This window comes from Protopterus annectens, chromosome 1.part2 (assembly GCF_019279795.1).
Source record: "Protopterus annectens isolate FY-2018-M chromosome 1.part2, PAN1.0, whole genome shotgun sequence".
NCBI classification, from domain to species: domain Eukaryota; kingdom Metazoa; phylum Chordata; order Ceratodontiformes; family Protopteridae; genus Protopterus; species Protopterus annectens.
Window position 1 is genome coordinate 615,592,759 of NC_056727.1, and position 16,452 is coordinate 615,609,210.

Genomic DNA, 16,452 nt, shown 5'->3' on the forward strand with positions numbered 1-16,452 from the left:
CATATTGAATTAATGTGCTTTGCAGGGAGGCAGTATGGAGTTATTAATAAAGATGTTGAACATGAGGGGTTCAAGTAGGGACCCTTGTGGGACTCCTGTTTTGTTAGTCTGATATTGTGATAGGTAACCTTGCCATTTAATATAGTTATCTGTTGGATAGATAGCTGTCAAACCATTGCAGGAAGGGTTGTGAACATCCTAGTGAAAAGAGTTGCCATACAAGTTTGACATGTGATACCATGTCAAAGGCCTTTGACAGACCTAGTAGTATTATGGATATGTTTACTATATCAGTAAAGGAGGTGAGGGTGGTTGTTGTGGTGTGTGCAGGCCTAAATCCATGTTGAGTGGGTGTAAGAAGATTGTTATGGATAAGGTAGTTTAGTAATTGCAACTGTACACACTTTTTGAGTAGTTTTGATAGATGGGATAATATAGAGATGGGTCTGTAGTTGACTAGTTAATTCAATTTACATCCTTTTGAAGAGGGGGTTACTATAGATTGCTTCCAAATGTTTTGGGTTTGGGATTCACTAGTGGATCAATTGATAAGTATGCTGACAGGCTAAGCAATAGATTCCACAGCAAGTTTTAAGTATCTGATGGGAGATTATCTGAGGAAGAAGAAGAAGAAGATTTTAGTTTGTGAAGAAGTTTACATATTAATGTAGTGGATACAGGTTGTAGAGAGAAGGGAGGAGTTTGAGTGTTGACTGTTGATTTGTTCTGGCAAGGAAGGGGAAGAGGTGATGTTGTCTTTGGTGGATATCTGGGAGAGGGGTGGAATGATATTATCTGTGGAGTTACCATTTGTAATAGTGTTAGCGTCTATAGCTAATTTAGCTATGCTGTCTATAAAATGGGTATTAAATATATTAGCCACTTCATTAGGTATTTTGTCTGTGGTTGGTAATGGATTTTGAGTGGACCCAGGGTTACAAAGTGATGACATGGTTTTCCAGATTTTTTTTGGATTGGTTTTGTGATTGGCAAATTGTTGTGTAAAGTAATTTTTTTATCAGCATTTACAAATTGTTTTACTTTGTTTCATAGCTGCCTATAGATCTGAAGACTTGTATAATTTTTAGTCTTTTGCCAATTTTTCTAGGCTTTGTCTCTGGTTTGAAGTATTGGCTTAGTGGATTTGTTTAACAAGGGTGCATGGTTTACGTTTGATCTTTTTTTCCTCAAAGGGGCTAAGTTTTGAAGAGTATCTATAAACAGTTTATTGAAGTAGCTGACAGCATTGTCTAGAGGTCGTGTTTTTAGTATGGACCAATTAAATAATTTTACTGTTGAAGAAGTCCTGACTAAAGTTTGTTAGGATGTTTTGTAGGTGCATGTTTTGTAAGGTAAACATACTGCCAAAATCTTAGGCTGCACCTCAGTAGACTGTCCCTAAGATAAATAATAAATAGTTAATTTTATGAAGAGATAATATACCAGCTGATAGGCCATGATTCAAAAAGACCCCAACCATAAGCTGTAAGTGCTGTGGTAAAAAGGGTCCTTTAATGTGATCACAAGACTCAGTGATTTAGAAACATGTTAGCCATAATAAGAAAATACTTCATAATGCCTTTTTTAGGCACAGTTTCAAAAACAACATTACTAATGTGAAATTAACCAGTCAGAACAAAATAATGGTCATGCTGCTAAATGCTAGCAACTTACATCAAAAACTGCACTCCCTGGAAGCACTTCTGTCACTAGAAGATGTAGATGTCTGTGCAGTCACAGAAATGTGGTTCAAGGCCTCAGAGAGGACCCTGGCCTTGCAAGGCTACAATGCCTTCCACACCTTTAGACTGCAAAATGAACATGTGAAAACCAAAGGAGGTAGTGCTTCAATCCATATTAGAGATAAATTCACCTCTCGTCTATTTAGACTGGACAACTCTATGGAGTTACTCCAGGTCCAGGTTATAGTGGGTAAGACCACCATTCAAGTATTAACCATTTATAGAGCCTCCTCCATGGGTCATGATGCCCATGAAGCCTACTTGACCAAACTGGAGAAAATCCAAATTTTACCAAACATACTGGTTATGGGGGATTTCAATTATCTCACCATCAACTGGGAACACTAGGCTAGCTCTAACTCACTAGCACAAAGGTCCTTCACTTTGTTAATTCAAATGCCCTGGAACAAATTGTTCATACCCTGACAAAGGGAATGAACATTTTGGATCTGGTCCTCACCAACATGTCAACCAGATGCACTGCCACAGCTGTTGGATCCCCATTAGTTAAAACTGACCACAGATCAGTCACCTTCAAGCTGGCACTAACACCAGAACTCACAAAAGGTTAAATCAGACTAAACAACTTCACCAAGGCAAAGTATACCCTCCTAGATGAAGGTATAAATGCATTCCAAGCCCCACCCAAGCTGGAAGTGGTAACTACACCAAAGCTTACACTAAAACCCTGTACAATCACTTGCATAAGTGTATGAACTCAGTCATACCAGAAAGAATCAAAGCCAGAATCCCAAGTAAAAACAAGCTGTCATGGTGGACATCCAGCATCAACAAACTTTACAATAAACACAAAAAGTTGCTGTCCAAGAAAACAAAGGCAAGGCCCCACCAATGGAAAAGCACCCTCCTCAGCCTCAAAAGGCAGATAAGACAACTTGGCAAATCCTCCAAGCGCTCATTTGAGAGAAAATTAGCAAGTAAAGCCAAGGATAACCATAAGGACCTTTACAGCTATGTAAATAACCTAAAGGGTAGGACCTAAGCATGCACAGAACTAGTGGCCAATGTTATCACACACACTGGCCCCACAGAGATAGCAAACCTGCTAGTGGATAGGTTTGGTGAAAATGTCATTCCCTTATCTCCATCTAACTTACAACAAACATTCCTACAAGCATCAACCCACCTTACATATCTGAAGAGCAGGTCCTCAAAGCCTTGCCCAAGGCAAAAACACAGCCTCTATGGGACCAGATGACATCCCAGGCTGTCTTCTAAACAGGCTAAAACATGAACTAGCATCACCACTAGGTATCCTTTTCAATAATAGCCTAACCACAGGCTTTGTTCCTGCAGAATGGAGAACAGCAACTGTTATTCCCATCCACAAAGGTGGCCTAGCAACAGACCTGCAGAATTACAGACCCATAAGCCTGCCAAACCTCATTTTTAAGGTCATGGAATGTATCATTAGAGACTGCATAAATAAAGACATGGGTGACCTCCAAACCCTGGATCCTACTCAATTCAGTTTTGCGAGGACAGATCCTGCCTGTTAAATCTGGTGGATTTCTTTGAAAATGTGACCAAGGCCATTGACGAGGGCATATCTATGCACACAGCATACCTCGACCTGGCAAAGGCATTTGACACAGTCCCACATTCAGCCATTACCAATAAACTTAGCAAACTGAATGCGAACCCTTTTGTTGTAAGATGGTTTGCCAACTGTCTCACAAGCCGGACACACACTGTCAAAGTGGATGACTCCACATCAACCAGCAGACCTATTAACACTTTTGTGGTGACACAGAGGTCATTGCTGGACCCCCTACTTTTGGTATATACTTCTCAGAAGTTAAGGTCAAAACTAAGTGGCTGTGGCTGACAAAGTTTGCAGATGACAGCAAACTAGGTGCAATCATTGAATCCCCAAATGATGTCAGTATAGTCTAGGAGGGTTTCATGCAGACCAACAACTGGTGTATTAGTCAAGGTCTCAAACTGAATGCAAAGAAATGAACCATCATTCCCTCTGGCACAAACAATGTCCTATCACACTCTCAAATCAACAATACCCTAAGTACCCATGAAGTGGTAAGGGACCTGGGATCACAAGTTGACTGTGGCCTTAACTTCAACCACTGTGTGTCTATTGTAGAAAGGAAAGCTTTCTACGTAGCAGACTAGATTAGTAAAGGCACCTATACTCATCACTTATCTAATCCATAATTGAGTATAATACCCTGTTTGGCATGTACTGAAGTAAGCACCTGCAGCAATTACAGAGACCTCAGAGGTTTCTAACAAAGAAAATTGAGGGGCTCTGGCATGTGCCTTACAGAGATCAACTAAAGTCCCTGTCACTATACTCCATATTGTATAGACTTCTAAGAAGAAACTTATGACTGGCCTACAGAGCAATCCAAGACCAAAACCTAATGAACTTGCTGCATATCCATAAATCAAATGGGACTAGGGCTACCCATTCCAGGGACCTAAATATGGCCTGCGACTTAAATAGAAAATGCTGGAGGGACAGATTTATCTCCCAGACACTGTTGTGTCTGGAACAGACTACCAATTCATGTGAAACAGAGGACCTGTATGACACTATTCAAGAGGAGTCTGGATGAATGGGTGGGGCACTGTAAATTCTTAACAGAGATAAAGCCCACAACCCTCTTGGACATGGGCAGCCATCAATAAATGCAATCTTAGGTATTGAGTAGCATTTCTATAGTATTACATTGGGATGAAACAGCTAGGCTTAAAATGACCTCTGGATTGATAGCCTAGTGGTCTCCTATGATCCTATGATCCTAAGATGCATTTCTCTGAACATTTAGTAATGACCAGAAACACTGAAGCACTTTGTTGCAGTAAGTATTGCTGCTGGCCCATGCATTGCATTGGCACAAGTAACCTCCTCATTCATACCCCTACACACATAGGTACATAGATTCAAAGGTTCATGGGTCGGTACTTGGATGTTGATCCAGAGGACTATTACTAGCCTAGCTAAAAATTCCCAAATTGTGGGTAGTCATTGAAATGGCTATTTATATCTACTTGTTTCAACATCTTTCATTGAGGGCTTGAGTGGTCTGACCTGGAGTGTGTTTATGACTAGCCATCCATTCATCCAGGAAGCTACTTTGATTTAAATCTAAAGGAATTCTAGCCTATAAAAGAGGGATGGATTCTCTTCAATATATAGCTATTTTGTCAACAAGTTCTATTTATTTTGCAGTGGAAGTTAAGATCCCTTGAATGGGTGTTGAAGGTATTAGTGGTTTTGCAGATGTGCAGGAGGTCACGCAGAATTAAATCTTTCAAGGGTAGCTAGGCTAGAGAGATGTCATTTCTCAGCAGTCTGTAGGAAACAGAAAAGAGAGCACATTAAAGTGTATATTAATGAGGAAATGCTGCAGTCTGTCAAAATACGTTATATGCTTACACAGGTACATACCAAAGGAGCCATTATACTCTGTTGTGAGCGTGATGGGTGAGGAGTAGAGAGGGATGATAACTTCTTTAGAGCTGTGCAAAATACCCCTGATGATTAGTCTGTCAAAAGTAAAAGGATTTCCAGGCAGCAGTGGTGACATGGTGATCAAAGAACAGTTCATTTTCAATGAAAGTGCACAAGGCTCTAATGTTTGAGTCAGCTTTCAAAGGGGTGTCATCTGTGTGCTACGTGCATGGGTGCCCAGTTTTGCCAAAAGACACAATGCTGTATTTCTTGGCATTCAGTTTTAGACTGTGGTCCAGGCATCGCTTACTGGTATGTGTTAGTACCTGCTGAAGGATTTGAAAGTTAAATGTGGAGATGATGGCAGCTCCAAGTTTGCACAAGCCCTTGAGGTTAACCTTGACATCAGAGAAGTAAATACCAAAGTGAAATGGTACTAGGACCTATACTTGGAGGACACCACTAGTAACTATTATTTTCAAAACAAGCATCTCTCCCACCCTAATCGATTTGGTTCATTTGTTTATCCAGTCTGGTATCCAGCAGGTAAAATAAGGGGTTCAAATTTAGTTTGATTATCTTATTGATAATGCTAAATGTGGGTGTGAGCTGATTTGTTCAAGGCTAATGCATCAAGTTACATGCCCAAAGATGCCCACCAATCTCAGGCGGCAGGATGCATCTTTAATAAACACAGACTGGCTTGGTTCCAGGTATACCACTCAACCTCTTAGAGCAAAAAATCTTGAGAAAGCCTTAAATAATGGGGATGCAAAGGCAGAAAAAACAGGGGCAATTTTAAATGTTTCTTGCAAACTTAGAAAGTTGACAAAATAACAGGTTTTGCATTAGCATGCATTTTCTGAGGGATATGAAGTCTAAATCTCAAATGTATATCATTATTTTCTGTCTTCAGTCCTCAATTAATTACCATTGATTTTCCAGAAAACCACAATTTTATTGACCAAAAATACACAGCAAAAATTGAACATTCTGTGAAAATCTATACAGTTGAGAGGTATGGTTCCAGGACTTGCAGATAAAGATGCATTCCATTGCTTTGCAAATAAGGTTGATGAGGCTCATAAATCTATTGTTTCCTAGATTAGTAGTGGTTCCCCCCTTATATAGAGGGATGACTATCATAGTTCTTCATTCTACTAGCATGAATCTAGTGTTGAGGCTGAGGATGAGTAGCCTTATTAGATAATGTCTGGTGCTGACAAGGAGGCAATGAGGCTCATCACTACTCATGGACTGAGTCATTATCATATGCTGCACCCCAAGAAAGCCTAATTTATTATTTATGTTTTTATTATTTGCTGCAAGCTAAGGGAATAGCCAATCATGGTGATGCTACAGAACATGCAGGATCAATGTAGTAGGGCTGTCTATGTATCAGAAAGGGCTACCATCAACAGTATGCCTTAACTTGGATGTCTTACTGCCCGAGGTAACCCTTTCTGAAAACCAGGGATAGTGTGTTAAGTGAGATGTTGTAGAAAGCCAGGTCCTGTATGTGTAGCAGAGTTTTGAAAAAGTAAATACATCATGTTTAAAATCCAGTGGTAAACAAAAAAAAATCATCCCATGTTGCTGAGGTTTTGTAAGAGTTAAAAAAATATTTAAAAGTTTTGGTTCTTAAAGAAAGTATGCCGATTCAAAAGCTTGTTTTTTTTTCACATATTGTACTTATTTGACAGCCTGCAGTTTTAAAAGTCTTTTTTTTTGTTTAAATAATTTGTTTAACTGCTGTAGGCTACACACTAAAGTGCAATAGCCTTTTCTGATCGTTTGTAGTCGTTTAAAACTGTTTTAAGTGTATTTTTTACTGTTTTTGCCTTATCTTTTCAAAAAAAAATAAATTCCTTGTTTCCCACCTTTCTAAGCTAGTATAGTCCAGTTTTCAGGCTAGTTCTGAATTCAGGGCTGTGTTACAAGTTTCCGAGTTGCCCATACCTTACTTTGATAGAAGGAAGTGTATCTGTTCACCTGTGAGAGAAAGGAGCTTTGAGCAGCCTATCTGTCCCTGGAGGAGTGGTTCCAGCCCAGAAGTTAGTAGTTTATTGGCCATTTTGGGCTAATTTCTATCTCTTTCATTTCCCTGCTATAAAAACCGTGTTTGCACAGTTTTGTGCTCCTGGCAGTGCTGGTTAGCTAGGGTTAAATTATTCCCGGGTCTACTAAGTCTCCTCTTCAGTTTTCCCCTTGAAACTAGTCTAACTCTCAGCCTAAGTACTCAAAAAGCATCCTACAGCCCAGCACTTGCTCAGACCTAATAGCAAGCACTAATATACGCTGACACTTGATTGCCCAGCAGGGCATGGCTCTTTATTCACCCCTCACCAACCAAGCAACTAAGCAGCTCACCCTACTATTCAGGCATGGCCAAAGGGCAATTTCAGGTGTACTCTCCAGTCCAGCTGGTGAATCTGGGTATCCTGAGGCAATGTTACAACTGCCTCATGTACACAGACAACCCTCTCTTCCTACCACAAAACACTAACTTATGCAAGAGATGCAATTATACAGCCAAACTGGAGGCTAAGCTGTCTCCACCCAAGACTGGAACAGACAGTCAAGAGGAGAAGGTTAACACTTGCACCACACCTCCAGCCACACATAGACCTACTAAACCAGCACTGGCAAAAAATGCACATGAATACACAAAATTATACTCGGAGGATCTAAATAAAAACCTGCAAAAGCATCGGAAACCTCCAAAGCAGACACCCAAACAACCTGCACCTCCCATCACAAACCAGGCAACACATAAAACACAAAATCAGTGTGCTGCACAATCACAGCCCTTAAGCCGAAATAACATACCTAACACACTAGTAATAGGTGACTCTACAGTCAGGCACATTGATGTCTCACTCACTAGGCTGGACAAGCAGAAGGTTACTGTTAGGTGCCTGTCGGGAGCCAGAATCTGCCACATAACACAAGCACTCAGGTCACTCCAGAACAAGTACAAATATGACTCTGTCATTGTTCATGTTGGCATGAATGACCTGAGATGTACCTCCCTGGACTACATGAAAAGAGACATGGAAGAGCTCTCTGATCATGTAGCCCAGGCTGGTATGACCCTGACCCTGAGTAGCATCCTGCCCTCACCAAGAATGATACCTCAGTATAAAGAAAAAATGATCAATTTCAACAATGGGCTAAGCTTCTGGTGTCATTCAAAGGGGATCCAGTTTCTGTCAGCCTGGGACAACATGCTCGACAAGCCACATTGCTTCACAAGAGACGGCATGCACCTGTCACCCTTAGGCTTTCAAATACTGGCCAAGGCTCTTGCTGGCCCCATAGTGCCTTTTTTAGACAGGGCTCAAAAGTCAAACCCACCTCTGTAAACAGAACAATTAACAAAAAACTGAGGGGTATGCTACTCAATGCCAGGAGTTTAAATCTCAAAATGCATGCGATTGTAGCACTCCTCAGTATGGCGAATGTCGACATCTGTGCAGTAACTGAAACCTGGTTCAAGACTCCAGAGACAACCCCAGCACTACTGGGCTACAACTCGCACCTCACATTTTGGCCACAGAACATGGACCGAAACACAAAAGGAGGGGATGTATCCATATTCATCAAGGATACCTACACCTCCAGGTTAGTGGCACAGCATGATACCTCTGAGATCATCCATGTGCAACTAACATCGGGCAAATCTGCAATGCAAATTGTGGCCTGCTACAGATCACCCTCCATGACCCAGGACCACCACTCCACCTTTCTGGAGACACTGGAAAACATGAAGGTCCTACCAAACACCCTAATATTGGGCAATTTCAATTACCCTACCATTAACTGGAAAAACTACTCAAGTACAAACTCCCAGGCCCAACGCTTCCTGGAATTCATCAAATCAAATGTCCTGGATCAGCTGGTAAATTCCCCTACCAGAGGTGAAAACATATTGGACCTGGTCATCACAAACATGGGCGACAGGTGTTCCAAACCAGAGGTCAACTCCTCACTGGTTAGATCAGACCATCAACTAATCACTCTGGATATCCACACCCCACCACCACCCCCAACTAAGGAAACCACAGTAAAAAACTTTTCTAAAGCAAACTTCACCTTACTTAAGACAGAGGTGGTAAGTTTCACAGCCTCCACGCTAAAGGATAATGCTGCCCAAGATGCAGAAACATTTACAAATGCACTCTATGAGCACCTACAAGGATGCATGGATCATGCTATCCCTAGCAAAGCCAAGACTCACTCCTCTAACAGAATGAAATAAGTCTGTTGGACCCTTGCCATAAACAGGCTATACAATAGAAGGAGGAAACTAATTCAGAAACAAAGCAAATCCCAAGAAGGAAAGACATCTCTGATCAGTATCAGTAAGAAACTAAGGTCCCTCATAAAATCATCCAAGGCTAACTTTGAAAGAGAAATAGCCAAGGATTCAAAAGATAACCACAAATCCTTCTTTAGCTATGTTAAGAATTTAAGTGGCAACTCACAGATATGCACTGAACTAGTTCAGTGCAAAATAGCACAAAATATACTGAACCTACTGATGCTGCCAACATCCTGGCAGATAGACTCAGTGCAAACTTCACCCCTCTCTCAACCCCAAAAGAGCCCACAACAATGCCGGAAAAGTATAGTGTCCCAGAAATCACAGATGCACAGGTGAAAATAGCCCTTTCAAAAGCCAAAAACACAGTGTCAGTGGGGCCAGATGGTGTCCCAGGCTGTGTCTTGCATGAACTACAGAATGAACTAACCCCCCCCACCTAAACACACTGTTCAACCTCAACCTCTCCACAGGCTATGTGCCCATAGAATGGCGCACAGCAAAAGTTATTCCACTCCACAAAGGAGGGGCCACAGCTGACCCTGGTAACTATCGCCCCATAAGCCTGACTAGCCTGGTTTGCAAGGCTATGGCGCGCATCATCATGGAACTCATTAACAAAGACATCGGAACCTCCAAACACTTGACCTGACCCAGTTCGGCTTTGTTAAGGCAGATCATGCCTACTAAACCTGGTTGACTTCTTTGAGACATTCACCAAGGCCATAGATGAGGGAAATGTTCTTCACACAGCCTACCTTGACCTCGCTAAGGCTTTCGACTCACAAAGTAAGAAGAGCAGGCTCCAAATCTGACTCTAATCCAGTCATAAGTGGTGTCCCACAAGGCTCGGTCCTGGGACCCCTACTGTTCGGCATATACTTCTCAGAAGTACAGGCAAACACAGAAGGACTATGGCTAACCAAGTTCCAAAAATGAAAATAACGAAAGCAAGCTAGAGCAGGAAACTGACAAACAATTTAATATGAGCACTTTCAGAAAAAACAATGCTTTTCCTTCATCAGATAAACGAGATGTGAACTAAAAGATGGTTTTATAGCAATTCTCGTCATGATTAATTAATTAGACTGTCATGTGATTCTAAAAATTCCATATATAAGCAAATAACAAAATATATAAATTCATGTAAAAAACCCTAAAAATGACTATTTTTCCTATAAACACATGAACCCTGCAATGTAAAGTAAACATTAAAAACAAAATAAACTTGGTTGACTTTTTCGAAACAGTCACCAAGGCCATTGACGAGGGCAAGGCAGTCCACACAGCCTACCTTGACCTGGCAAAGGCTTTCAACACAATACCCCACTCGGGTATCATTGAAAAACTCACCAGCTTAAATGTAAACCCATACGTCATAAGATGGGTTGCAAACTGGCTAAGCGACAGAACCCACAGGGTCAGAGTTGCTGGTGCCATGTCAGACTCCAAGCCTGTCACAACTGGTGTCCCACAGGGCTCAGTCCTGGGCCCACTTTTGTTTGGCATCTACTTTTCAGAAGTTCAAGCAAACTCAGGAGGATTATGGCTGACAAAGTTTGCAGATGACTGCAAACTGGGCACCATAGTTGAAAACCCATCTGACACAGACATCCTTCAGAAGGGTCTCATAGAAATGGATAACTGGTGCCAGAGCCATGGCCTAAAGTTAAACGCCAAAAAATGCATAGTCATACCCTTCGGGAAAAACAAGGTTACCCCTAGTTACCATATAGGTGGCAATCCACTAAGCACAGAAGAGGTTATCAGGGATCTGGGGACCCAGGTTGACAGTAACCTTTCGTTTGACACTCACATTGCCAAAGTAGTTAGGAAGACCTTCTACATTGCCCACCTGATCATGAAGGGATTCACATCTAGATCAAGGGAGGTCATCATTCACTGTACTCATCACTCATCAGACCAATGATTGAGTACAATGCCCCATTCGGAATGTATCTGACTCGACACCTGCAGCAATTGGAAAGGCCCCAAAAGTTCCTCACCAAAAGGATAAAGGGTCTCAAAAATATGTCTTATGCTGCCCGACTGAAGGAACTCCAGCTCTATTCAGTCACTTACCGTCTGCTCAGAGGTGACCTGTGCCTGACATACAAGGCCATGTCCAACCCGGAATTAATGAACATGCTTCACCTCAAAAGATCTAAATCCATCAAAACTACAAGGGCAAGAGACTTAAACCTCAACACGGCTATTAATAGGACGTACTGGAGGGACAGATTCATCACCCAGAGACTCCCTATGCTGTGGAACAAAATCCCAGTACATGTGAGGCAGAGCATCTTGCTGGCTTGGTTCAAGAGAAATCTTGACCAATGGATGGGAGATTGCAGGTATACCCCAGGGATAACCTCAGTGTCACTGCTTGACAGATGCACAGCAAAATAATGGGCATAGTATCCTTCAAACTAAAGGGGTGGCGAAAGCCACAAAACTCTGGGCTAGGCTTATAAATGCCCTAGGGCAGATAGCCTAGTATGAACCTATGAACCTATGAACCTATGAATATAAACATTAAAATTATTAAAACATTGCATGCAGCTATTATAGGGACTTACTAAAAATCATAAAACCCATAATATATATCTTAAAGTTGTTAAAACTCAAAAAAAAAAAAAAAAATATATATATATATATATATATATATATATATATATATATATATATATCTATTGGAAAATATTAAAATTAATTTACAACAAACTATCTCTTCAAGGCTAAGAGTTTAAGGACACACTTAACAGAAATATTTTCATTAAGACCTGGGAAGATATATGCTGCAGTTCTAATTTGCCAGCGTAATTCATTTATTTCTAAATTAATCTGCCATGGGCCACCTAACTCGTCCTGCGGAACTTGCTCGAGTATGGTAAATTTAAAATAATGTTCAGGAAAATCATGTATATGCTTAGCTAATGCATTGGTCAAATCTTTTTTACCAATCGCATATTGATGTTCGTAAATGCATTGTTTTATTTTTCTTTCTGTCTTGCCAATGTAGAATGCGGAACAAACCTGGCAACAAGCAGAGTAAACTACTGCTTTAGTGTTGCAAGTATATCTGTTTTGAACTTTATAAATTTTGTCCCTAATTTTAAGTTGATGAGATGTATTTAAATATCTACATTGATGGCAAGCACCACATCTGAACATACCCACTTTATTATTAACTGTGGGTTTAGTTGATGAATACAACAATTCTTTTAAATTTAAACCACATCTATAAGTGATTTTTGGTTGGTTACCTAGCAGTTTATTTAAACTACTATCTTCCTTAAGTAAAGCCCAATTTTTATTAAGTATCTCTCTAATACCGATGTGGTCTAAACTATATGTACACAAGAAACTAAGACCAATATCGGAAGAATTTTCATTTTCATTTCTAAAAGAAGAATGGTGAACTAAATTATCACCATCTAATAAAGGCTTAAACTGTCCTATTTGTCTTTTAGTAGTGACTTCTGCTGAAATATTTAAGAGCAAAGACATAGGATATCCCCTATTAGAAAACATTTTGACTAAAAGTTAATTTTCCTCCATATAGTCTAATTCATCAGAAATCATTCTAGCTGCCCTGACCATTTGTCCCTTTACCACTGCCCTCTTTTGGTGGTAGGGGTGGCAGCTAGAAAAATGGAGGAAAGAATTAGAATATGTAGGCTACCTATAAATGGTGCTTTTAGACCTACTATTAAAGAAATCTTTGTGTAAATGAATATCAAGAAAATTAATAGTATCCCTTTGTAAGTTGAATGTGAATTCTAGGAAGTTTGTTAAAGATGTAATATTATCAATAAATTCAGGGACTAGTTCACTGGGGCCATTCCATAATAAAACATGTCATCCTGGTAACGAGTATACCAGGCGACATGTTCTTTAAACAATGCATTAGTAAACAGTATTGTTTTTTCCCAGTGTGCCATGATACAATTGGCAAAACTTCCTCCACATGGAGAACCCATGGCTACTTCGCTTTTTTGGAGGTAAGTCTGGCCTTCAAACCAAATGAAATTATTTGCAAGAACAATTACTAATAAAGTTTCAACCACATAAATGGTATTATCACCGATGTGTCTTTGTAACATAAATTCACAAATCCATTCCAAACCTAAATCTTGAGGAATGACTGTATATAAGTCCTTGACATCTATTGACAAGAACTTATAGTCATGATGGAATGGAATGGCACTAAGTTGTGTTAAAAACCTCCAAGAATCTTTGCATATTTGAACCTCGTGATCTATTAAAGGTTTTAAAACACTATCTACATATTTGGCACACCCATAAGTGACAGACCGACGTCCGTCAACAATAGGTCTAAATGGTGGATCAACCATCGATTTATGAATTTTGGGTGTGCCAAAAAGAGAAGCAATTCTTGGGGTGGGCATAGTTAAAAAATGAAAAAGATCAATGTCAATAGCCCTATCTAAGAAAAGTTCATCTAAAATAGTATTAATTCTTTTAAGGGCAGTATTATATTCATTTAAACTAACTAGCTCATAAGATGAGGTATTTAAATGCTTTCTCATGGACGTAATATATATATATATCATGATCCATGAAAACAAGTCCGCCCCCCTTATCGGGATTCATAACCCTAATATTGCAATCCTTTAGAAGCCTAATAAAATCACGTTCGTTGTCATTAATATTCAAATTATGTTTTCTATGCTTTGTACTTAAGGCTCTGAAATCAATTTCATACATTTTTTCAAAAGAAAAAATGTTAGTATGTAAAGGTGGATTAAACAAACTCGACACTCTAAATGAATTATTGACACTGGAATTTACTCCCATTAACATATTAAGATTCAATTTATGAGTAAACAATTTAAGATCAATAATGGTATTGACCAAATTCATATTAGTGTCCGGAACAAAAGTTAGACCTTTTGCTAGAAACTCAATAATGTCCTGGGGAATATTAATGTCTGTATAGTTATAAATATGAAAATCCCCTTGAACATTTGAACAAATTTGTGGATTAAGGACATTAGGTCTTGTTATCTCCTGCGCTGGTTCCTCTTGTTCTGTGTTCTGCCTTGATTGTTGAATGTCTTCTGCTTCCTTGTAGAATTGGATTGGTTTGTGGGAAAAACCTGTTGGTGGCTATTAATAGCCTGATTATTATTCCCAGTGTCTCTATGTTGAAAGTGAGCTTGGTTAGATCCATTATTGTTATTAGAACTATTTTTTATCCGCTCACTCCTGCGAAGGGGAGAGAGTTGCCCAACAGGATTATTAATCTCCGCATTAGCTGTATTAACCTCAACACCATTGTTATTAGAGCCAAGTTCGTTTATATTATTAATGGCATAGTTAGTTTTAAAGACAGGTGGTGGGGGGGATAAGCTTTATTGCTAGCATACTGCTGTACATCTCTTTCAATTTTCTTCCTCTTGGTAATAATCATTTTTGAAATAGTAGCTTCAATGCTAGTGAATATCCTCATATATTCATAGTTATAATGAGGAAAATTTGCATTGGATTTTATTAAATGTTCTAAAATTTCAAGCTCACTTTTAAGCGTTGACACTTCACATTTGTAAAAATTGATAAGTGCCTTAATAAAGTCAAAGCCTTGTCTGTTAAACAAGTCCAAAAGTTCTAAATGGAAATCAGACCCTTCCACCACTCCTACAGGGTACCTCCATTGTCTAAGTCCTTTCGGAACAATGCCTTTTGCCAAACATTCATCAAAATAAGAGATTTCCAGCTGTAGCTTCCTACAGCGAAATAACTTTTGATCAAACTCATTGATATTAATCACAATGTTACTCACCGCCCCTGGCGCTGACGAAGCCGAATTTTGTACGCTGGAATTTTTGTTAAAAAAATCGTCTTTACTTAAAAAGCTTCCAATAGAAGGCACAGTCACATTAGGCGTTTCCTGAGAAGTTCCTATAACTTGTTGATTATCGTTCTGCTGAACGCTGGCTCCGCGCTCAACTGAACCTGGCTCAATTATTATAGGTTGTCTCAATTGGCTACTCAGGTTAGGTTGGTTCTCTCCTTGAAGAGCCAAATTTAAATTATTATGTGATGTTTGTTGTTGAGAAGTCCCATTACGTAAGTTGCATGCAATGTCATTACCAACACCGCCTGTGTTGGAAATAGGAAAAAGACCATCCATTCTCTGTGATAGACCATCCACTCGGCCCATAAACACATGGATAAGGGCCGTGAGATCCCCAACGGCGTTCGCCTCTCCGGTAGTGGAATTTAAACAAGTAGAATCATTATTATTTTGTTATTTGCTTATATATGGAATTTTTAGAATCACATGGCAGTCTAATTAATTAATCATGATGAGAATTGCTATAAAACCATCTTTTAGTTCACATCTCATTTATCTGATGAAGGAGAAGCATTGTTTTTACCGAAAGCGCTCATATTAAATTGTTTGTCAGTTTCCTGCTCTAGCTTGTTTTCTTTATTTTCGTTTTTGGAAGTTTATCGCAGTTTTTTGGTTTTGGCTAACCAAGTTCACTGATGACTGCAAATTGGGAGCCATAATTGACTCTCCAGCTGACACGGACATCCTCCACAAGGGCCTTACTGAGACGGACACCTTGTGTCAAAGTTATGGCCTCAAGCTAAATGCCAAAAAATGCATAGTCATCCTGTTTGGGAAAAATAAAACACCCACAAATTACCACATAGGTGGCAGCTCCCTTAATACAGAAGAGGTAATAAGAGATCTGGGGACCCAGATAGATAGTACTCTCGCCTTTGACAAGCATATTGCCAAAGTAGTTAGGAATTCCATCTATGTGACCCATCTAATAACTAAATGGTTCGCATATAGAAATAAAGAGGTTATAGTGCCCCTCTACTCATCACTCATCAGACCCATCATATAGTACAATGCCCCATTTGGGATGTACCTCACAAGACACTTCCAACAGCTGGAGAGACCACAAAAG